General features: G+C 35.9%; 1 long non-coding RNA gene and 1 pseudogene across 16 annotated transcripts in view; both read left to right on the forward strand.

Annotated features, from left to right (window-relative positions):
* Positions 1-5,482, forward strand: part of LOC109841316 — a 33,318-nt gene extending 27,836 nt beyond the window's left edge. The window contains exons 8-12 of one of the 16 annotated variants that reach the window (XR_002247224.1): positions 2,020-2,336; positions 2,405-2,540; positions 2,624-2,713; positions 2,781-2,990; positions 3,970-4,414. This is a non-coding gene — a long non-coding RNA (uncharacterized LOC109841316). Of the gene's footprint in view, positions 1-2,019; positions 2,337-2,404; positions 2,541-2,623; positions 2,714-2,780; positions 2,991-3,840; positions 3,893-3,927; positions 4,417-5,070 lie in introns of those variants that run through there. The other 15 variants (XR_002247228.1, XR_002247233.1, XR_002247227.1 and 12 more) reach the window with 15 other exon arrangements.
* Positions 21,611-24,345, forward strand: part of LOC109842612 — a 3,294-nt pseudogene continuing 559 nt past the window's right edge.

A 24,345-nucleotide genomic window follows, 5' to 3' on the forward strand; every position in this document is an offset into this window, starting at 1 on the left:
TTGAAAAATCTCCTTCAATTACAATTTTGCCAACTTCCACCAAAATGATTGCGGCCAAGTGTAAATTTCAATTTTGTTTAACTTTAGAATTTGTATGTGCATTGTCGGTTAGGAAGTTGAAGGAGGTGGTTTTTTACAAGTTTGCATAGATCTGGATTAGGAGCTGACCTAATTTAGGTTATTTTTCTGCTCTATTTTGTGCAAGAAAAAGGAGCATTTGCGTAATTTCTTGTGAATCAAATTTATTGCTTGTTTTCGAAAATATTGGTCGTTAGTTTTGATTTTGGTGTTGAAAAATGGGCTTTATTTTGCACCATGGTTTTATAAGTAAAATTGAATATTGTAAACATGATTTTGGTGTTTGTTAAACACCCGTTTACCATAGTTGACAGAGGATTAAGGCTAATTTTCCTTGGGATAACCCCTCCTCCTGTTGACCTTCTAATTAACCATGGTGTGAAAAACATGGATATATTTACTGAGCACAAGAATGAAAAACTTGATGCAGAGCTTAAACTTCTAGAGCTTGCCTTCATGGTTGGCTACAATGAGATTGGGGAGAAAACAATAGTAGACATGAGTTTCAGTTCAACTCACCCAAGAAAATAAGGTTCATATAGGAAGATGGTAGAACCTGTAAATTTGATAAACTTTAGGGGTAGAGGAGAGCCCCACACCAACAGATGGCAGTCAAAAGGGAATATTCCTAGCATATTCTAACAGTTGGTATCAACATGGTACATTTCATAACCTTGTATTTTGGTGTAATTTGGGCAAACCTTAGGGTATTTTCGTGTAATTTCCTTATTGACTCACCACCTACCCTATGTTCTTTTTAGTAATTTTGACGACAACGATGGATTATAATCCACCCATTTGCCAAAACACTTTACTATTGAAAATGGATTATAGTCCACTAGATTCTCTAGATTATTGTCCACCTTGATTATATTATATTTGTGGATTATAAACCCAAGGTTCCCAAACATGGTCTAACTCATAAAGCTAAATTTGTTTTATATGGATCTCTATGCAAGTAACAGTTTCGTACTTTCGTGGTTCTTGCATGAACATTAGGTCCTGTTAATCTCTAGTAAACACGAGGTAGTTTGTGCCTTAACCCGAGTGGCATCTTGAAAGATATGTTTAATTCTTTATTTGTAAACATGAAATGTTCAAAACTTACATGACCGCATTAATAAATTGTTGATCTAGGATGATTTCACTCTCCCTGCTTGGATAAGTCGTGAATAGAAAATGCTTGAGGACTGATAGTTTAAGAATTTTTTTTTTTTCAACAGTCTAGGAGGCATTATACCCTGATTCCAGCTCCACTTCAATTACCAAATAGTACTCGTGTATCAGGATATAATAGAGAAAGGAGGCAACATCTTGGATTGATTGCTTTATCTAGATATGGATTTGCCTTTAATACCTTTTCTCTACCCACTGCTCAATTTGTATCTGAAGGCTGAAGCTGCCGCCAACAGTGGAGCAGCAGCAGATAGCACACCGAAAATGTAAACAATTACCAAGTTGTAGAGTGGTAATGATAGCTAAACAAACTACATAGCACATGATTAAAGCTTCTTAAGCTTTTGATAGAGTCCCCCACTGAGGGCCATGGTTTCCATTTCTTTCCCTTGCCTTCCTTTTGTGATGTCTTATTCGAAATTTCTCTAATGTCAATTTTCTATGGCTAGGAGCTCCACATCATTGAATTTACTTATTGGATTTCTTGTGTATTAGTTATTATCTTGCTTATCCAATTCTATTAGGTTAAAGTTTAGACTTTAGATTAATCAGGGTCCCAAACATGTAAATGAACTTCAACTACATTAGTTGATAGTAGTCTTGGATGCTAATTCTTTCTTGTTACTTCTCAATTTTTGAACTGTAAATGATTAATTAAAATTTTCTATCCAAACCTTGAGAATGTGTCCGGTGGTCCCTTTGATGCACCATTATTGCATGGACCGTATAGCATCTCATCTGAACCTGTCCCATTAAATGCAACAGGAGTAAATGAATCTGCAAGTTAGTGCCTCTACGAGCTTTGCTGGGGCGTGCATCCAAACTCGAAAGCAAATATGGCCGCCACCATGATGCTGAGATTATGCTACCATCACGACATTGGTTGTTAATTTCACCATAAATTAAATAAATCTTCACTACGATCTCTAAAGTACCTTTTGAGTGATTTGTATATGCTTCAAATCCTATTGGTGTAGAGTAGTCACAAGTGATTTACTTTAGTACGGGTCAGTAGGTACAAAATGTCTCTTCTGTGAAATGAACAATATCTATTCTGATATGCAACGGCATCACCGTTAAAAGTAAGTAGCATATCTTATTTTAACATCATGATGAATGTTATTAATTATGTGATGGTATTTGTTTATAGGAGGTAAAGCATCTTTCTGTTTGTTAGGCTTTCAGTATTGGCTATCTGGCTATTGCAGACTGATCGCCTACCGTTTGCAAGATTTGGAAATTCGGTGCTCTGCGTCCAGTGAGAAGTAGAAATTTCATAGCGACAGGTCGGAATAGTTCTATGCAGGATTTAGTTGGCTAATCCAAAGTAGTCATTTGAGCTCACTTATTGTGCACTTTCAATGAACAGCGAAGACAATTCCCTTTTTGGTGATTCATAGGAATGTTCTGCTATGGTTCAAGCTTGAGCTTCAGACCAGATCATGCACATCAAACGAAGGTTAACGACTTTTTATTTGTTTTGCCTTTTTCCCCCTTTGAAACCTGGTTCTCTTTATATTGTCTAGGGTGTAGGATTGGAAACATTTGCCAAGGGCAACAGAAGCTAAGTTGTTCCAGCGTGCCAAATGATTATATACCCTAAACAGCCAGGTCAGCCATAACATTCCTTTGAGCCCAGCACTTTTCTTCTCAATCCCTTGGCATGTAAAGGCATGTTATGACTCGATTCCAGCAGATTTGCTTGTTTGATGGACGTATTAGCCAATCTTGTCTCGGTGAGCTCTTGGCCTATTTGTTTTGCTAAAAAGTTCGTAATGTTATTCTCAAAGTATTAGATAAGCTCGTATCGGTTATATCTAAAACTGAGATCTAATCCATAAAACCATGATTAATTCAAAGAGAATAAACACAATAGTGAGCGGAAGCAATACCTGAATCCGTGAAGAATTTGCACGGATCTGAATTAGGGTTTGATCTTCTAATCTTGAGGGTCTCTCCTTTAGAATCTCTTTAGATCTGAATTAGGGTTTGATCTTCTAATCTTGAGGGTCTCTCCTTTAGAATCTCTTTAGATGAGGATTAAGAGAATAGAGAATGTTTGATCTTCTAATCTTGAGGGTCTCTCCTTTAGAATCTCTTTAGATGAGGATTAAGAGAATAGAGAATGTTACCCTAGATTAGGGACCGTAACCCCTTATTTATAGTTGTTGTACTTTTATAATTTGGCTCATCATCAAATTATAATTACAACATGGTATCCGCACATTTAGCCCATGATTTATTTAAATATTCATTAACTCAAATTTATTGATCATTTTATGCGGGTTAACCTTAAGGATAGCATTATACATTAATGTAACATATATGCCCATAATTAGATTTAATCCAACAGCATCATCATGCACAAACAATGTTTTAAGAATTATTTCTTTAGGAAAAGTGGGGAGTATTCTTTTCGCCCCCCCAGATGAGGCTAAAGTATTTGCCTGAGCTCTCCGCTGATGTGTGTCACTATCAATTTTGATCATTTTTATGTTAGATAATGCTTGTCCTTTTTCTCATTATTGTTTGCTCACATTTTTTTCTTCCACATTAAAGAAATAACTTTGTTTTTCTTTAAAAAAGAGGTTTAAGATAGCAATGGGCATATTGCGTTGAAGTGACATGAGTATTACTGTTAGTTAGTAAACGTCTTCTTATATGGGGCTCCAGATTGGCAAAGATTGAAGGCTAATATTTTCTTCCATTTTCAAGCCCAAGAGACCCACAAAAGGGGGGGAAGTTAAGACGCAAGGGAAGAGAGGGCGGCCCTTTATGTCGACATTGTTCCTAATCTTACTCTTTGGAATGCATGGGTTATTTTTGGGCTTTTCAAAATCTTAAACAAATTGAAGGCATTGCCTTTTTGAGGAGCTACTGAGTTTGATTCTTGTCATCTACATAAAATTGCTCACATAGTTTTTTATGATGAAGGAAGATATTATTATATATTTGAGAATCAGATGGATGCTCAAAGCACTGAGGGTTTTTTAAATTCCATATGTATGTTATAAAGTACGGGTGCTTTGCTCAATTCCTGTCACCGAGGATATTTTTCTTTCTTCACTTGGACAAAAGGAGCATCATATCATGTACATGGCCATCGGAAGAATGTTCCAAAAAATCCTAGTGCTCACTAGAAAAAAATATATATAATATTGGTGTCATTTCCACTCGCAAAGTCTGCCCCCTCTCCTGATCGACTTAATGACTGTCTAGTCCTCCTCCTTTTGGTATTATTTTATTCATTTCGCATCGCTCGTGGGTGGCATTGTTTATGCAAATTGAGACGGCTAAAGTTTTACCACAAGAGTGGCGCTAGGGGCACATCCTAACCACAACTCCAATCACATCTTCTCTCTCTTTTGTTACAGTGCATCGGGCTTCACATGATATTTTAAAATTTTAAAATCTCATGTGGAGTCCGGTGCACTGTAGCAAAAGAGAAAGGGTGTGGTTGGAGTTGTGGTTGGGGGTGTGTTCCTATCATTTTCCTTACTACAATAATGGTTATCCCTGTTGCCGCTACTAAAAGCGTATCTTTCTTCCTTTTATTCTTGCTAAATTTTTGGTGAATAAGGAGAGAGAGTGATCATTGCCCCTGCCTTTTCAGTAAAAAGTGGGGAAATTCGTAGTTCCACCTTTTGTGTTAAAATACCTTGTCGCAGATATTTATGTCGTTGCCTTCCCAACTCTTTAAAATGCAACAGTAACGGGTTATTTGTTTATTTCTGAAGTTATTCTGTAACCATATTTGCAAAAAAAATCGCGACAACTATTTTTTTTTTAACATCTCCCGATGAATTCCGCGAACAGGTCATCAATAAGTTAATTTCATGGGGAGCGTATGATTTACTTCGCAAATTCTGGCCAAAAAAGAATCGCCGCGATATCCTCTCCCTCTGATAATGCTCTTTATTTAGTTGCCACTGAGGACCCTGAATTGATTCAAGAGGGAGAAATTATGATAATGCTCTTTATTTAGTTGCCACTGAGGACCCTAAAATTGATTCAAGAGGGAGAAATTATGATAACGTGCGCGTGCCTGTGCATTTATTTTGATCTCGGCGAGCGGAGATGCCCGCCCCCCTCGGTTTGTTCCCCCTTTCGCTATCGTGCTCTGCTTACGTAAGCGATTCGTTGCGGGGGCTCGTACAATGGGATCCGACGTGTCTGCGGGACCCACCCGGCGTTTCTTGTACGAGCATCCTGCGTACAGCGGTGGGCCCCGCGGGAGTCGCGTGGGGCACGCACGATCAGGGAGAACGTCACCGCAACTGAATCCGGTACTCCGCCTGCGTGGTGAGGTAACCGCCCGCGGCTCTCTGGTCCGTTACTGCCTTTTTAAGCCTACGAAGACGTTTTTTTTTTTTTTCCCCTCCTCTTAATACGGTTACTTTGTTCTTGATGTGGATTTGTCACTTTGCCATATTGAGGACAAGTTTGTTTCAAACGATCGTCGATATGGGTGCTGTTTAATTTTGGGAAAGAGCTTTGCTACAGGGACCCAAAATATGAGACCAATAGGGAGACAAGTGAGGTGTCCTACCCTTATTGGATAATGAGTTGGTCATCATTAATGATGGCCAACTCATTATCCAATAGGAGGGGGGGACACCTCACTTGTCCCCCCTATTGGTCCCATATTTTGGGTCCTTGAGGAATTTTTCTTTGGGAAAGAGAAATATCTGGCAATGATATTATCGTGAGTAATAGATTTCTGTTTATTTGGTTCCGGAAAAAATTATAGAAATATTTTCTATAAAGCAGGGGAAAATGTACTATTTTATAGAAATCAACTTCCTCCCCAAATGAACCGATATTGCAAAGGAAATCTTATATTTATGTTAAAATAGAAGTGAAGTACACGAGTACCACTTTTCCATAAAATTTGAAATCGAACAGAATTTTGAAATACGTCCATTCTTGTATGAGTTTCACTTTTCCATAAAATTTTCTTATCGAACCAAACCAAAAAACCTATATTCTATAAAGTTAGCAACTCATTTTAATGTTTTAAACAAACAACGAAAGAGCAACAAACGAGAAAAAGCAGTATTTTTTGAGTTCTATAAACTTCTCCTATAAAATTTTATAGGAAAAATACAATAAAATTAATTTCTTGACACTTTTCTTTTTCCTTTTATTTATCGAACCAAACAGCTCCAAAATGGATGTGTATTAAAAGATGTTTTAACCATATTCTTCAATGTTTCAAACAAGCGCTTACGCATTTTAACGTACAATGTGATTAAATTTTTTTTTAGCTTATAAAATTTGTACGAGACAATTCAAACAACAAACTTAGAGTTTGCCCCCATAATAAACACTGCATTTTATTAGACTACACTCGACATCACATGTATCCCGATCTTATAGAATTTTGGTTAATCGTATGTTTCGGATTTAAGATCAAGACACGATTATTTTTCCCGATTAGAAAAAAAAAGAAATTGAGCATGTTGGTTCATCAACAGATGAGAGTCAAAAGTGAAAAAAGAAGAAGAAGAAGACATAAAACTAGCCATATCATTCACATTCTTTGACTTCAAAACTCACAATTACGTCCACGAGCCTCGGCATAAAAATATAAATTTGATTTATGTAAATCACAAGATTTCCGTGAGCCCTTGCTTTTCTGACACAAACCCTTGATGCAATTATTTTGATTCTAGTCATAATTTTGAACCCAGCTGATGTATAATTTCCGTTTGGTGTAGCGTGACACAAACCTATAACAACATAAAATAAATGAAGCAACTACTTGTGGCTCAACAACAACAGTGAAGATTCATGTGATTCTCCAACACCATGCTTTCCAAATGTCATCAATACCCACGCCCTTGTAACCAATCGGAGCAAGCAAGAGAGAAAGCAATGAATTTGGATCCTCTCCACTACAAAAAAAGTAGTGGAGATTGAAACCACTTCTTTTAAGCTCAATCGTTAATTACTTAGTATGCGGTTGTGATACAATCTAAATCTAACACTCACTATGCCCCCTGTATTGCACCATTTCCTAATTTGCACTCAAAGAAAAAAATTATAATCACCAACTAGATAATCAATGGTTATGATTATGTAATGGTCCATCCACTGCTTTTTAGATAGTAAAGAGGGTCCGAATCCGAAAGCAATAGCCTTCTATCAAAGGAAACTGCAATAAATGCAAAGCAGCATATAATTGGATTGGAAGAGGGGAGTGCCCTTGTAGTACAAGGCATTGAGCAGTGCTACAACAGCCATGAACCAATAATAAACTTGCTTGGTGCTTCTCTCTCCTTTTGAAAAAAAAAATATGTGATGATATAAAGAGGGTGTCAAGTTTATTTAATTTCGTACACCAATATCTTCCTGTGTCAAATTACACTGATGAGCAATGTAATTATGAGAGAGAGGTCCTCTGTCTATGCCTTCAAAAGGTCACGATAGAAGGGCCCCTCCGGAGAGAATCGTGTACGGACTATATAATTTCACAGTATAAAGTTGGTGATCACCCTGAAATTCAAAAAAAATAATTTTATAAAAACCACTCCGTAGAAAGTTGTACAATGAAGAAGCAGACCGTGACCAGTGTGTCAATGTAGATTTTAAATTGGCGATTGTGTTGATATGTTACAAATAATTACATTTACATTATATATTGATTACACTGATTTAAAATTTATAGCTGAACGGTTGTCGCCGCCGTCTTCTTCCTCTTTAGGTGCTTTTGTACAAAGCTTTACATTTATTTTCCATGAGATTTAAAATTGATAATGAGTCATTTATTATGTTTACCTTAAGGGAAAAATGCTTCCAGCCCCTAAAAGGCAAGGGAACATGCTTCCCACCTTCAGGACTTGGTCAATGGGCGTTTTACCCCTAAAAATAAAGAATCTGTTCTCTGAGCCCCAAAACACAAAACCCAAGACATTAAAACATGTGAAGACCATAATACCCTTCTTTCTCTTTCTTTTTTTATTAAAATATGATGATGATTATTTTATTATTTTTGTTTTCTCTCTCTTTATCATGATGTACCAAGAGGATAGTTGAAATGATTGATGATGATTATTTTATTATTTTCGTTTTTTATTATTTTGGTTGTTTGTATTGGGAGGTTGTTAAAGTTACGGGTTGATTGTTAAGATTAAAGGTTTGTTGTTAAGGTTATGAATCCTCTCTCTCTCTTTCTTTTTTTTTATTAAAATATGATGGGGATTATTTTATTATTTCTCTCTCTCTCTCTCTCTCTCTTTATCATGATGTACCAAGAGGATAGTTGAAATGATTGATGAGGATTATTTTATTATTTTTGTTTTTTATTATTTTGGTTGTTTGTATTGGGAGGTTGTTAAAGTTACGGGTTGATTGTTAAGGTTACGGGTTGATTGTTAAGGTTAAGGGTTTGTTGTTAAGGTTATGAATCCTCTCTCTCTCTCTTTCTTTTTTTATTAAAATATGATGTGGATTATTTTATTATTTTTATTTTCTCTCTCTCTTTATCATGATGTACGAAGAGGATAGTTGAAATAATTGATGAGGATTATTTTATTATTTTCGTTTTTTATTAACCTTAACAATTAAACTCGTAACCTTAACAATTAAACTCGTAACCTTAACAACAAATCCGTAACCTACACAACAAATCCATAACCTTAACAACAAACCCTTAACAACCAACCCGTAACCTTAACAATCAATGCATAACCTTTACAACCAACCATTATCCTTAACAACGAATATTCTAAAAATACAAAAAGAATAAAAAACAAAAATAATAAAATAATAATCCTCTTTAATCATTTCATATCATCAAAGAAACATCATGATAGAGAGAGAGAGAGAGAGAGAGAGAGAGGGGATTCACAACCTTAATAACAAACCCTTAAGCTTAACAACCAACCCGTAACCTTAACAATCAACCCGTAACTTTAACAACCTCCCAATACAAACAACCAAAATAATAAAAAACAAAAATAATAAAATAATCCTCATTAATCATTTCAACTATCCTCTTGGTACATCATGATAAAGAGAGAGAGAAAACAAAAATAATAAAATAATCCACAAAATATTAAAAAAAAAAGAGAGAGAGAGAGAGAGGATTCACAACCTTAACAACAAACCCTTAACCTTAACAACCAACCCGTAACCTTAACAATCAACCCGTAACTTTAACAACCTCCCAATACAAACAACCAAAATAATAAAAAATAAAAATAATAAAATAATCCTCATCAATCATTTCAACTATCCTCTTGGTACATCATGATAAAGAGAGAGAGAAAACAAAAATAATAAAATAATCCTCATCATATTTTAATAAAAAAAAAGAGAGAGAAAGATGATTCATAACCTTAACAACAAACCCTTAACCTTAACAATCAACCCGTAACCTTAACAATCAACCCGTAAAAACAACCAAAATAATAAAAAACGAAAATAATAAAATAATCCTCATCAATCATTTCAACTATCCTCTTGGTACATCATGATAAAGAGAGAGAGAAAACAAAAATAATAAAATAATCCCCATCATATTTTAATAAAAAAAGAAAGAGAGAGAGAATGGTATTATGGTCTTCACATGTTTTAATGTCTTGGGTTTTGTGTTTTGGGGGCTCAGAGAATAAAATCTTTATTTTTAGAAGTAAAACACCCATTGACCAAGTCTTGGGGGTGGGAAGCACGTTCACTTGGCTTTTGGGGGCTGGAAGCATTTTTCCCTTACCTTAATCCTTAAGAGCTATTATATTATTCTATCACATCATATGTATTTATAGATAAATGCATGTAGATGTTCGAGAGGGCCCGCAAGCGTTCGGAGAAGCTCACATTTAATAGCACCAAACAAATATTTTCCTTCATAAAGGAAGAGACTAGCTAGTGAGTCTCAAGAGCAAAGTTACGCTAATGTTTAATTTGCTGGATATGAACTGCATCATCAATTCATGATCTTCTTTAAGAGAAGGATTTTCTATATCTAACTCCACATTGAAGTATGCTCTTATTTAAAAAAAACTGAAAATAGGATTCCACTATTACTTGATTTGTGTGTATAATAAAAGGCGTGAAAAATTAGGTTCAAATGGGTGTGCAAAGTTTCTAATAATGCTTCGAATGTATTCACATTATCTGCCCTTAGTCTGTAGGCCAGTGTTTAACTTTATTTTTTGTGGGGCAAAAAAAAACCCCACAATATCAAAGTAAATCTAGGGCCTTTTCATCTTATATCCTTTTTGCACGGTAAAAAAGGAAAAGTAACACTAAATAATATTTTGTAGTGAAAAAAGCTGACGTAACCATCTACATCTCAACTCTTGTAAATATTGTTATCAACTTTAGCTGGACTCATGTGGGGCACATAAATATATTATGGTCGATAGCATAATAACTTTAAGGTAATGTTTAGTAATTGGAAAATCCTCTTGTCTATAGGTTACAATTAATTACAAGAGAAAATATATTTTTTTCATGAGGATAGACTTTGATCCATGAAAATGATGTTCAATCTGTAGCGAAGTATCAAAATAGAGCTTTGCTACAGGGACCCGAAATATGGGACCAACGGGATGGACATGTGAGGTGTCCTCCTCCTATTGCATAATGAGTTAATGATGACCAGCTTATTATGCAATAGGAGGGGAACACATTATCTGTCCCCCCTGTGGGTCCTATATTTTGGGTCATTGGGGAATTTTTCATCAAAATATTACTCTCCAACCTCGTTATAATTTTCGAGTTTTCATACAACGAAATTGATTTAACCACAAATAACCAACAAAAATTAAATTTTGTCTCTCGCAGGGTACTTGACAATCTAAAATAAACGTGAAAACACAAAAATGGTGTCACGAAAACCAACACCAACGGCAAGGGATCATAAAGTAGAGAATTAAATTGCTTGATTAAGTATATATGCTGTCAAGTAAGCACTACATAATATGAAATGTTAAAGCACATAAAAAATATGATTTCATAAGTTAGAGAAAAGGAGGAATAGATCAAATGAGAAATCCATAAATTAATGCATTATAGGATCAACGTCGAGACCAAGTCTTCCATGCATTTCCGATTAAGACCATTTAATATTTTTACCATCACGTTCAATTTACTAACACCCCCTAGTTAGCAACATTTAATTAACACTCCTGAAATTGACATTTTTAAATAGATAAATTGCAAGCAACAACCCCTTCCTCGAAAATTTTGTAGGGAAGATGGCCTGCACAACCCTGATAGAAGAGGGTCATTTGGTAGGAATCACTTAAAAATGAGAAGGTGATCGAATATTGCATACCACAAAGCCTATTCTTATTCATGCGTGTGGAGTATGCCAATTATAATAACCCCTTCCTATGATTTGAATTTTGAGGGGACTAAATTTTACTAAATGAGTTGAGACTTTATAGGTATGTTTAGTACGCATGGGAAAGTACCAAATGGTTCAAATCCATGACATTAAATGTGCACAAAAAAGGATATCAATCATTGGATTATTAGACTCTGAGATTCATGTATTGCTCTAAGGATTAACATGTATTGATGCACATTAAATATCATGGACCGTCCTCACACTAGTAGAATTCTGTGCATCCTTGACTGGGAATCCCGTCAAAGATGCTACTAATCCCGTCAGGAATGTATATCCTTGACGGCTTCCCATCAAGAATACGTCGTTCGCAAAAGCCTCGTCGAAGATGTGGCATCCCTAACGAGCAGCCATCATTAATAGATATTATTGATGGCATCATCCCTGACGGCCAATATCATCGTCCTTGACAGGAAATTAGGTGTAGCGATTTTGATTCGTATAATCTACTCCTCTATACTTATAGGAGAATTCAAAGATTCACTATTCATGCTACAGTGAATTACTGTGGTGCTATCACTATAGCAATATCACTGTAGCACAAAATAGGACATTGTAGCATTTAAAATAATTGTTGTAGCATTACAAAAAAAATTACTGTGGCATTTAAAAAAGAATTAATGTAGCGAAAATAAAAAAGGGGGTCGTACTTTGCACGGGGTGCACACTAGTCATAATATATAACACAATACAATGTTATGTATCTAACTAAATTGAATGCATCAATAACAGCATAAGGATTTATTAGAATAATAACTATTTAACTAGTTTGGTTAGGGTAGATTTCATTTCAAGTAGATGCTAAAGCTAGTTTAATTGGAGTCTTAGACTTTTGATAATATAATCATGATTAGAATTAGTGTTAATTGAGGATAAAGTCCAGTTTACTTTGAATTGGATTAAAATGATAATACGATTAAAGTTAGTTTAGTTAAGATGATAACTAGATCGAGTCATATAATATTATTAAAATTAGGCTTATTTTTATTGAATAACTTTTAAGTAACATTTAATGAGGTTAGTTAGGATTAATATATGGCTAAAGTTGGTTTAGAGTAAAATTATACTTTAATTAAATTTAGGATTAATGGCTAACATAGTTTATTTTGGATTCTATACTTAGTGTGATCTCTTTTGGGTTAAGATTATGAATATTGTGCATGGTTAAATTAAGTTATCGATAGTTCATAGATTTAAAAGCATAAGAGTACTTAAAGTTAAGTTGCTTTGTTGATCATATTAAGCTTAAAGTTAATATGAAATAAGGTGAAAATTTGGAAGGGATAATTCCCCTCAAAACTTGTTTCATCATCCCTGACCCGTCAGGGATGCGCATCGTAGACGGCCAGGGCTCGCTCTTGTTAATGATCGGACCCTATACCACATCCCTGACGGGCATTGCCATCAGGGACGATAGCAATCCCGTGAGGGATGTTCACATCCTTGACGGGACTTGTACATTACTGACGGGATCATCCCTGGCGGCAATTGCAGTCAGGGATGTGTACACTTGACTAGAGCTCTCCTGTTAGGATGTTCCCATCATCGAATGCCAAGTTTCTGCTAGTGTCATTAGGTACTTTCTTGAAAACCTAGGGCTATAGATAAAGGGGGTTATGTGCAACCCTCACTTGTTGTATTAACATTAATACAATGAACCAATATCACTAAACACAATCTTAATATGCTCATTCATATACCTGCATGCACACCAAGAAAGTAAACAAGAAATTATATCAATAATCACATCATCATAAAATTAACCAACCAAGCCTCCCAATTTACCCCTCCATCTAACCACCCCCAACGCTTATAAAACCCCCTCCTACTCTCTCCTCATCCCCCACCTCCCATCTCTCTCTCTCTCTCTCTCTCTAAAAGAACCCTCTCTCTCTCTTCATTTTCTCTCTCTAAAAGAACCCACTCTCTCTCTCTATTATAAAAATGAGAACTGAACTGGCGGGTCACCTCCTCAACGCCCGACCATCAGCCCAATTACTCCCGCCGCCACTCCGTCGAACGGCGCCCAAACACGTGGCAGCTCGCCGCGTGCCCTACCTCTTCGGGGCCTCGCCGCATGCTCGGCCTCATCGCCTTCGCCCTCCTGATCCTCGCCTGCTCCTACTGGCGCCTCTCCAACTACCTCGACGCCGCCGAAGAAGGCGATGCTAACGACCACCGGGGAGGTGACGGGAAGCAGCAGAAGCCGGCCTAACCCCCGCCGTGTTTTGGCGAGGGCTTTGTTGTAATTATGGCCGGTGACGAGAAGCCCACGTTTTTGGCCACGCCCATTTTGAGGAAGGCAGGTGACCTCCAGGTTGGAACCGAGGACGGTGAGGGTACCACGAAGGAGGAGGAGACTGTGACGGAAAGTGCGGTGAGTGACCAGGGCGGTGACGGGAACCCGGAACGATGAAAGAATTTGATGAGACAAGAAAAAAAATGGAGCAGTTAAAAGGAAGGTCGCATTAATTATTAGTTACTTGTTGGAAAATTTTGTTCGTGATCGGGAATGTAAATTGTTTGAGATCAATTTGAAGGGTAGTTTTTCCAAGGGTCTTTTTTGCATATTGTTAATTTTTGACTGAAATGTTTCTGTGTGAGAAGGGTTGTTCAGTTTGCAGTTTTGAATTAAAAAATGAATCTGCATTAATGATGGTGAAGAGAAATTTCGCTAAATCAAAAAGGGCATAAAATTATCATGAGATTTGGTTGAGATCAATTGCTCCTTGATTCGACATTGAATTAATTGTGAAACGAAGCTTTCGACGATTTCATTTTTCGTTTCGTTCGTTTTCATTTTTACCTTCGAGAGAGGTCAGGGTGATCAAATTGGCGAACTAGTGCGGCGAGCTGCAATTGTAGAATGTAGGAGGGGGCTTAGCGCAAACTGTCCCGTGAAAGCGCTGGCGAGGTCACGCGCCCCGTGGGCGAGGGCAGAGGACACGTGGCGGTAAATTACGGGGAAGAATGACAGGTGGACGTTAGCGTTGGCTATGCGGCGAGTCGAGAATGCGAAGGCGTTTGTGACCGCGTAATGAATTCTGTGGCTCTGTTGTAGACAGCTATTGAACAGAGTGCGGCGCTCCCCGGTTCAAGGTCTCTCTAGAACTATCCAAGTTTCCAATTACATTTTAACCCCTGAGTTCCTTTTCTCCGTTTTCACCTTTCCCAAGTTTTTTAAATTAACTAAAAAAGACAAAAAAAAATAGACATTCTAAATATGTGTGTAGTAGTAGTTCATCATAATTATTTAAAATTAGGCATCTAAAACATACACGTGTAAAAGAAAATTCTAGTTAAATATTATCAAATTTTAATGTTTTTATGATGGTCGGGATCATATATGAGCCACCTCCATGTCATTTGGTATGGTTCCGTAATAAATTGTCTTAAAGTAACGTCTCTATTCAATTTTGTTTTCTTGACCTCTTTAATGCATCATAAATAAATTAATTTGGTTATACAATCTTTTCTTAAAAGAAAATTTATTGTTACTTCCTCTTTCCTTAATGAACACATGAGTATTTACATTTTTGAACATTTTAATCATAATTATTTTAAAAATAGAGATCTGAATACATATTAGTAAATATTTTGAAATAATAAATTCCAGCTCCGGATGATTATATTGCAGATGACGACTCTCTTCAATTAATGCCAGAGAACATCAAAAATAAAAAGTTTGAGTAACATTTTTATTCGACTTTTTTTAAATCCGAAGTAACATTTTTATGGTTTTCCCAAGCAATACAAAATATTCCTTCTCTTTTTGTTGATAATTGTGTCAATTAATCCTAATTATTGTAGTCTGGATACAGTACGTATCCTTGTGAATGCAACCATTTTTACTCAAACGATGGAAAAAAAAAGACAATAATAAATAAGCGAGCAAGAAAAGCACAAATAATTAAGGGTGTTTTCGATATTTGAAGCGAGTCATCGGGTAATTAATACAAGAGCAAAGAATCTCTTTACTTAATTTCCAAGAAAAAACAAACGAAGGTAAAGTCACGGAGCGGCGACGCGACGCAGACGCTTGCGGCGGCATTCCTTAACGCATGCAGCCTCGGCGCATAACCACCTTTTCTTTAAGGTACCGTTTGTCAAAGGGTTAAGTAAGGGGTTAAGGAGACTTAACCCCTTTTTAACCTGCCAAACACAACAAATCTATATAAGGGTTAGAGTGAGTTAACCCTTCATAATTTGCCAAACATAAAAAATATAGAGAAATTAAAATGAGTTAACCCCTTAAAATGAGGGGTTTACTAATACTCCTATTTAGATGGACTAAGAGTTAACCCTTCTAATTATAAAGAAAATAGTCAAAATCATTATTATTCCCAAACACTAAAACTGATCATAAGGGCTAAAATAAAACTTATTTAACGGGTTAATAATTTAGTCCTTCGGATTATCAAATGAGCTAAGTACATTAATCCTTCTCTTTAATCTCTCTTCATTAACCCTTTGCCAAACGGGGCTTAATGGGCTATTTGGTTCCCTGTTTTTGAGGGAAAGGCTCTTTTGAAAGTCTGTCAAAAGTGTCAAAAGTGTCATTTTTTGACAGGCTTTCAGCTAAATTTTTTTTAGAGGCGATTTTGGTTGAAAGCCTGCCAAAAAATAACACTTTTGACACTTTTGACAGGTTTTCAAAAGAGTCTTTCCCTCAAAAACAGGGAACCAAACAGCCCCTAACGGTTTTTCTATAGAGTGCCCATGGGCACTCTATAAGAGATGAGAGGGATAGAGAGAAATGAATAGCTCATGAGTCCCCTCTGATTTGCATTTATTTTTGTGCATAATTCATTTCTCTCCATCTCTCTCCTCTCTTATAGAGTGCCCATGGGCACTTTATAAAAAAACCGTTTCTTTAATTATGTACCCTTTTCAAAATTTAATTATAGAGTGCCCATGGGCACTTTATAAAAAAACCGTTTCTTTAATTATGTACCCTTTTCAAAATTTAATTTATACTTTTAAATTTCATTTATCCTTTTAAAAAATAAAAGCATTTTTTGCGTTATATCTATTAGTTAGTCGAAGCTTATCGTAGGGGAGACTTTTATATAAGCATCCAATGATTCCAATCCTTGTGTTAAGCCATTTGCTACCTCACTTTATTTTATGAGGAGACATCTTAATAATCTTTGACGGACAGAAAGAGGGTTCTCCCTTTATTATATAGAAAAATTCTTTTTTCTATATTTGGGGTCTAAATTGTCTAATCCTTGTTCATTTTATTTTAGAATAATTCTTGGTCGGGAGAATTATCATAATGTTTCGCTTTGGATCAATATCATACGTAAGTTTGTTTACCCATTGATTGATTGGATATAGCAATAGATCAAGAAATCTGATATAATGTATAGAGATAAAGTCCGGACGTCGTGAAAACTAAGGAAATTGATAAGACTCTAGATCCCAAAAATATATTTAGGATTGATATTAATTGATATCAAAAGTTTGGCCAACAACATATCTAAGGAACTAACATTAGGACTCATCCATCAAAAAAGAAAGGAAAAAAAAATTTACCAACCCAATTCCCTTGAACTAGATTCATGAGTACTACCAAACATGATCATCTTAAATTAGGCACTTTTTGATGTATACGTTGATAGTTTATAAGAGATTTACTCATATTGCTATTTATGCGCCTTTAAGAAAATGTTGGATTTTGAAATTGAAGGAGAAGATTTTTTATTTTTTTTTTGCTACTTCTACGTGTAAACATGCCCCATGTTAATAGAGACCAGTGGGGGTGCGTATGAGACAAGTTTTCTTTTACGTCAAGCTAGCTTTTGGTTTGAATTTCAAAAGACCTCGTACACAATTCACACCAAATTAGAAGATGTAGCCCATTTTCCACTCAATTACGGATGCAGCCCATATTGATAAAGACGCTTCACATACAGTTAACAAGCGTTAAAAGTTGATAGCGTAAGTGAGGTGTTGTTCTGAACCATACAAAACTAACATCCCTCTCCTCACATACGGTTCAGAACATCCTGTTCGCATCCACCCCCGTTCAGTAACGTGAACGGTTCATGTACTATTGATACAGATATGCCACCTGACCTAGCTAGCCTGTACGTGCCACGATGGATCCATTAACTTAAAAGACTCAAGTTGTCCTAATCGTAGGCTCATCTAGGCTACAAATGTGTTAAGCAAATAGAGCCCCTGAACCCCATGACAAGCAACCAAATTAAAACCCAAGGACCACGGCATCTTAAATGAGAACGGGTGGGGGGTCGTCCCATTTTAAATTTGGTGTCCAGCATCTTGCGAGCACGCTCGGCCCCAGCGTCACATCACGCGGCGTGACGATGCAACGGGAATTAATTTATAGCGACGAGGAGATCGATCGATATCGATATCGGGCGGTTGTAAGTGAGTACGCGGGCTTCGTCGCCGGCGTCATCTCAAAAAGAGGCAGGGTGGAGATTGATGGTAGTGATGGCGTTTGCGCCGGAAACTATATATTATTAATTGTAAGTGATGACGGAGGGAAGCGATCAGTTGCAGATCCGAGTGAGATGTTGGCTGACTTCAACGGCGACGACCGACGATTTATGCCGCATTTAGAAGGCTGGCTAGGTCTAGCTCTTACATAAACAGGAAATAGTCCTTAGGAACTTTTTGCCCCCTTATTATTATCTATTCCTCTATAATAATAGGAGGATCCAAGAATTACTATTCATGATACGGTAATTTACTATACCATTATTATTGTAGCATTTTCAAATAAAAGTTACTGTAACATAAGCGGGAAACTGTAGCATTAATTATTTAAAAAAATACTGCAATAGAGGTGGGATACAGTAGCATTTTTAAAAAAAATTACTGTAGTATAAAAAAAACACTGCTGTAGCATTTTAAAAATATGCTGTAGCAATTAAAAAACGGGATTACTATAACGATAAAAAAAAGGAATTTTGTGCTTCGCACGGGGAGCACACTAGTTACTATTAAAGCTCTATCCCTTCATACCCTTTAAACTATTTTCGGTCTCATCTTACCTTCTAAACTATTAAACTCGTTTTGATTTACCGCCTAAACAAACTATATCCAATCATATTATTTATCCTTTAAATTCTCTCTCTCTCTCTTCTCGTAAATAGATTCCCAATAATTACTTTTAATAATATTCATTGAGGTGCTAGAGGATTATAGGAACTAATAAAAATAAGAGGCGAGGGGGGAAAAAAAGGAATAAACAAATTAGCAGGAATAGAAATTTTAGGTAAATAATGTTTGTTCAAAATCTTCTTCAACTATCACTATAACATTCATTTTTTTTTTTGGGTTTTCGTAGGTGGGTGGGATTGTAGGAAAACAACATAGTACCTTAACGCTAGCATATTAAGAACTTTGATCTAATTATGTATACTGTTCGAAAAGAATATATATAGTCAACTAGTAGAAGATCAAGATAGAGAAATGACATACTCATGTTGACTCTTTATTTAATTTAGAGATCAATATCCTTCAAATGATATGAAATGTTTGGTTGGAAGCTAGATTAGCTATATTTTAACGTCGTGTTAGTCACTGTAACCGAAGTTTTATATAAGAGATTAGAAATGATTAGAGTTGTGACGGCGAATGAAGTCACTTCTTTTTTTTTTTTCCTTTTCTTCTTCTTCCTCTTCAGAAATGGGGCCCAACGTCCTCATCCCACAAATAGGAGTAGGTTTGTATTAATTTGGAACGCGTGGCATACGAAGAAAAGGTAGCCAGAATTTAGAAGCCACCAATTTCGAGTAGGTTTTCAAAAGCACCCCCCACAAAAGAAAGCAACAGCTAGAAAAGAAAGAAATGCCCGCAAGCTATCGAGAAAATCCAAGCTTAATCATGGCTGCCAGCTAAAGGATAAACTTCGAGTTTTAATTAGAGTCCTACTAGCTTACCATTATGTGCAGTATTAATGATAAATTTGACGTAGTAATTAATTTTGCAAAATAGTCCTACTGGTAAAAGAGTTCAAGGTTACTGGTTGATACGTGCGATAACTCTTTTTTGGGCTTTTTTCTCAAAAATTAAGACATAAAAAAAGTCTCTAGGCCTTTTTGAAATCATGGGCTTTACGTCAAAGGCGCACGAACTTGGGCCAGGCTTTGAAGTTCGATGGCGTTCTTCAATGATTCTGAGTCACGCATTCGCGTTGCGGTAAACTTTAAAATTTCCCTACTTCCTCGAAAATCAAATGGAAACAAGTGCACACAAAATCGTAAACCCTTTTTTTATTTTTTTTCTTTGTGTGACATTGATGATCAAGTGGATTAAAAATTCCTTTTTCTGGACAAGGTGCTCGTTGGGATCATATTAAAATCTTTTTTTTTTATGTTATTTTTGTAACTCATGTCTAATAGATCATAGATATGTATTGTCAACATGAATTTTGAACTTCAAAGTATATATGCGTAAAATTTGATTAATAGTACTTTCTAAATAAAGAAAGGAAGGAAAAGATGAAAACACGGACCTAGTCCAGATTAGGAAACCCCCAGCGGTTGCTCTCAAGTCCAAAACATTTAGCCCAAAATGGGGCGAGTCAACAGAAACAAATGCAAAATCCAAAACATTTAATCATCTTCTAAGCGTACAGTGCTACGGCTCATGTCCTCTTGCATTTGGATGCTCGACCAATATTTTATAAACACAAGCACTTAGTTGATTTTTTTTTAAATTTCGTTTTATATATTTTTGAACAACTTACTGAAAATTCATGTCTGTAAAGGCATAACAGAAAAAGTAAGAGATTTAAGAAGTTCATATGAAGAGAAATTCTTGTTGTGCGTAGCGGAAATTTCGGCAGCACCTCCGGTACGCAATGTGCACAACAAGAGATTAGATCACAACGGAAACCCTGTTTCACAAAGGAAACAAGAACCGAAAGCAAAATAACTCAACAAAGTGAGATATCAGCTCTTCCTCTCATCAGTTCTAGGACTGATTTGTCGAGAGAACCTACAAGCTATATAAATCACGGCAAGAACACAAATTTTAACGTGGTTCGGCAAATTGCCTACGTCCACGGGGCAAGTAGAGGACAATCTTCACACTTTCTTAGAATTCTCCCTGACATTGTTATTTCAAAATATGAAATGATCTAACTATCATTTTGGAAAACTCCATTTCATTTAAAGTAAACTTCTCAACCAGTCAGATTGGACCATGAATTCATTTATGGTGTTTTTTTCCTTTCATTTCTCTTCTCTTCTCTCTCCTCTTTTCTCTCATCTTGAGAAAATATAAGCTAATTTTTTTATGGTTGAGAAGTATCTTAGTCGTTTTAAGTCACGTGTTTATCATGTCACACGTTCAACTTGACAATGTTAGTTAGGGGGTTAAGTGAGAAAAGTTTAAGGAGGGTTTATCAAATTTTAAAAAAGTTGAGTGGAGGTTATCTACAACACCCACAAATTTGGAGGGGTTTGCTCAAATTAAAATAGTTGATAAGAGTTTTCTAGGACATCCTCTGTAGTTAATGAGGGTCTCCTAAAATTAACCAAGGATTTTGTTCAAATAATAGTCTGACTTGCAAAATTATTTTGAAGCATGTTTAGTTCAACTTAAGCCACATGCTTGCATCCCAATCCACGTGGCAAAAAATTACACGTCCGATATCATATGACCACATTATATTCATGTACTGGACACGTAACAGGACGCCGGCGACCAATAGTTTTTGTAGTTGGAGTTCAACAATTTCTTATTTATTTGTCACACCTTCAACTTGCTCAAAAAAAAAAAAGAAAAAAGAAAAAAAAAAGAAGTTTAGTTCAAATTAAGCCGGCCGTGGACGGCTGCATTATGTTAATTGACCAAATTACTCTCTAACCCTTTCAAAATGACAAATTCCATTTTCTCTCTACTTAATCTCCCATTTATTAATTAAACTTAATGGCCAAAACACAAGACACATAAATCTAGCTTAGCTTCTTGCAAACCTTAATAAGTTCCCACCATCTAATCGCTCCATTAATCGCCATGGGATCGTCACTAAGCTCGTGTTGTGGATCAGAGAAAGTCGATCAGGGGTAAGATCAATCATCAATTATTAAAAGCCTAAGTATTGTCATTAATTAATAAACTGTTTTATTTTTTTTTTCCGAACGGTAGTTAATTAAGTTTTTGATTGTTTTTCTTGTTCGTAGATATGGTGGAGTCGGAGGAGGAGGGAGGGAAGGGGCTAATACGTGGAGAATGTTTACTTACAAAGAGTTGCATACGGCTACTAATGGATTTAGTGAGGATAATAAGCTTGGTGAGGGTGGATTTGGGAGTGTTTATTGGGGGAAGACAACGGATGGACTTCAGGTTTCATTTCGTCTGCTTTTTCTTAGAAAAAAAAATTCTTTTTATTTTTTTTTCATGCCAGGATAAATATGTGAATGATGGAGATTTCTTGATAGAAATTTCTTTTGCTTAACATATTCTTGTGGTATATCGCACGTGACTCTCTCTCTCTCTCTATATATATATATATATATATATATATATATATATATATATTTATAATAATAATATATATATATATGAGAGAGAGAGAGAGAGAGAGAGAGAGAAAATATGGGTATGTTTGGTACCAAGCACAATTTTTATACTTGGTAGTGATGTGTTTACATCCTCATCCATCATTACCCATTAGATGTGGTCCCACATTTGAATGAGTGGAGGGAGATGTGACATTCACTACCAGGCATAACTTTTTGTGCTTGGTACCAAGCCATACCCATATTTCTTATATATTATATATATATATATATATATATATATATATATATATATATATATATCTATATATATATATATATATTATATATATATATATATAAGATTAATGGGTATCCTTGTCATAAGAGGAGATTTCCCTCCTTGTCGCCTATGTGACACAATCCTCACCATTCTTATAAAGTAGACACAAATCCCTATCAAACTCACACATTCTCTCCTACTTTATGTGGATAGTGGGATTGTGTCAATAGGCGTCAAGAGATAAAAATCCCTCCTATGACAAGGATACCTATTATATTCTCATGTGTGTGTGTGTGTGTGTGTGTGTGTGTTGTGTGTGTGTGTGTGGTGTGTGTATGAGAAATATGGAGAAACTTGGTATCAAGTTCTTTCATTGAATTGGTAGTGAGGTGCCAAATCACCCTCCTACATCACGCCTCGAAAATGGAGCATATTTTTAAAAGTAGGTGAGGCTCTATCTTCAAGGCGTGATGTAGGGTGAGGATTTGGCCACCTCACTACCAAGTTCAATGGAAAACTGGTACCAAGTTTCTCCATATTTCTATATATATATATATAATATATATATATATATATATATATATATATTGAGAAAAATGGGTATGGAATGCTTCCTCTCCTTAAAAAAAGGTACAAAAAGGTTTGATTGTAAGTTGGAGGAATGCAAATTAAAAGAAGGAGCTTTCTCTCCTTAAAGAATGAGTTTCGGTTTCAAAATGAGATAAATTGAGTAAAAACGAATAATCAGGATGGACATTCATTCTCGAATGATAATTTTTTGTCAATTTCAAAATTTTTATTCTATTGGTTTGTAGAGATTATCAAAAAATATTTTTTTGCCAAATATTAACAAGGATGCGAGACAAGTACATATATTTCTTTGTCATATATAATTTAGAAATTAATGTCGAGAAATATTTGCATGATACTATTCCTACCCATTATTCTTCATGAAATAACCAATCTCTTCTTACGTACATTAGGGTTTTGGGTTTACATATTATTGCACAAGTATTTGCTATTCCATGTACTTGACCTACTTTCAAAGTCAAATTCCTATTACTTTCGAATGATGCAAAGAAAAATGGGCGACTTGCAAATAATGTCTCCTATATATACATAATTTCAGTAGCATTTATCACTTCTCAACTCATTTATTTTTCAATTCACCAGGAGCAATGAATTGTGTACAATCTTATCCTTCTCAAAACACACTTTTAATTGCTTCGCATTACGTTTTAAAAAAAATTATAATGTTAATTATTTTGGTGATGGTATACAGATAGCAGTGAAGAAGTTGAAGGCTATGAACTCAAAAGCAGAGATGGAGTTCGCAGTAGAGGTGGAAGTTTTGGGCCGGGTCCGGCACCAAAACTTATTGGGCCTTAGAGGCTATTGTGCAGGAGCAGACCAAAGGCTCATTGTATATGATTACATGCCTAATCTCAGCTTGTTGTCTCATCTCCATGGCCAATTTGCAAGCGAGAATAGACTTGATTGGAAAAAGAGGATGCACATCATTATGGGATCTGCTGCTGGTTTAGTGTAAGTACTTTTCCCCTACAATCTAATTCAGTAATTGATTCAACTTAGTATGGAGTAGAAATTTTATCAGAACCCCGTGTATACGAGCAGGATGTTTTGAGCGATTCACATAAATGATAGGGGAACAGTTTGGGATGTTAACTCTCCGTTTTGTGATTCAGAGCTCCCCGCTTGTATATGGGGCGTTTTGATTACATTGGTATACATTAGCATAACCGACGTAAATATATTACTAAAGTTTGTAGTAAAAAAATTTCTTGCTCTGATACCATCTTAAAGTTTCTTCCACTGACGTTTACATTTATGTCAGATACTTGCACCATGAGGTGACTCCCCATATAATCCACCGCGACATAAAAGCCAGCAACGTCCTCCTCGACTCCAACTTCGAGCCCCTTGTGGCCGACTTCGGCTTCGCCAAG

This window comes from Asparagus officinalis, chromosome 5 (assembly GCF_001876935.1).
Source record: "Asparagus officinalis chromosome 5, Aspof.V1, whole genome shotgun sequence".
In the NCBI taxonomy this organism is placed as follows: domain Eukaryota; kingdom Viridiplantae; phylum Streptophyta; class Magnoliopsida; order Asparagales; family Asparagaceae; genus Asparagus; species Asparagus officinalis.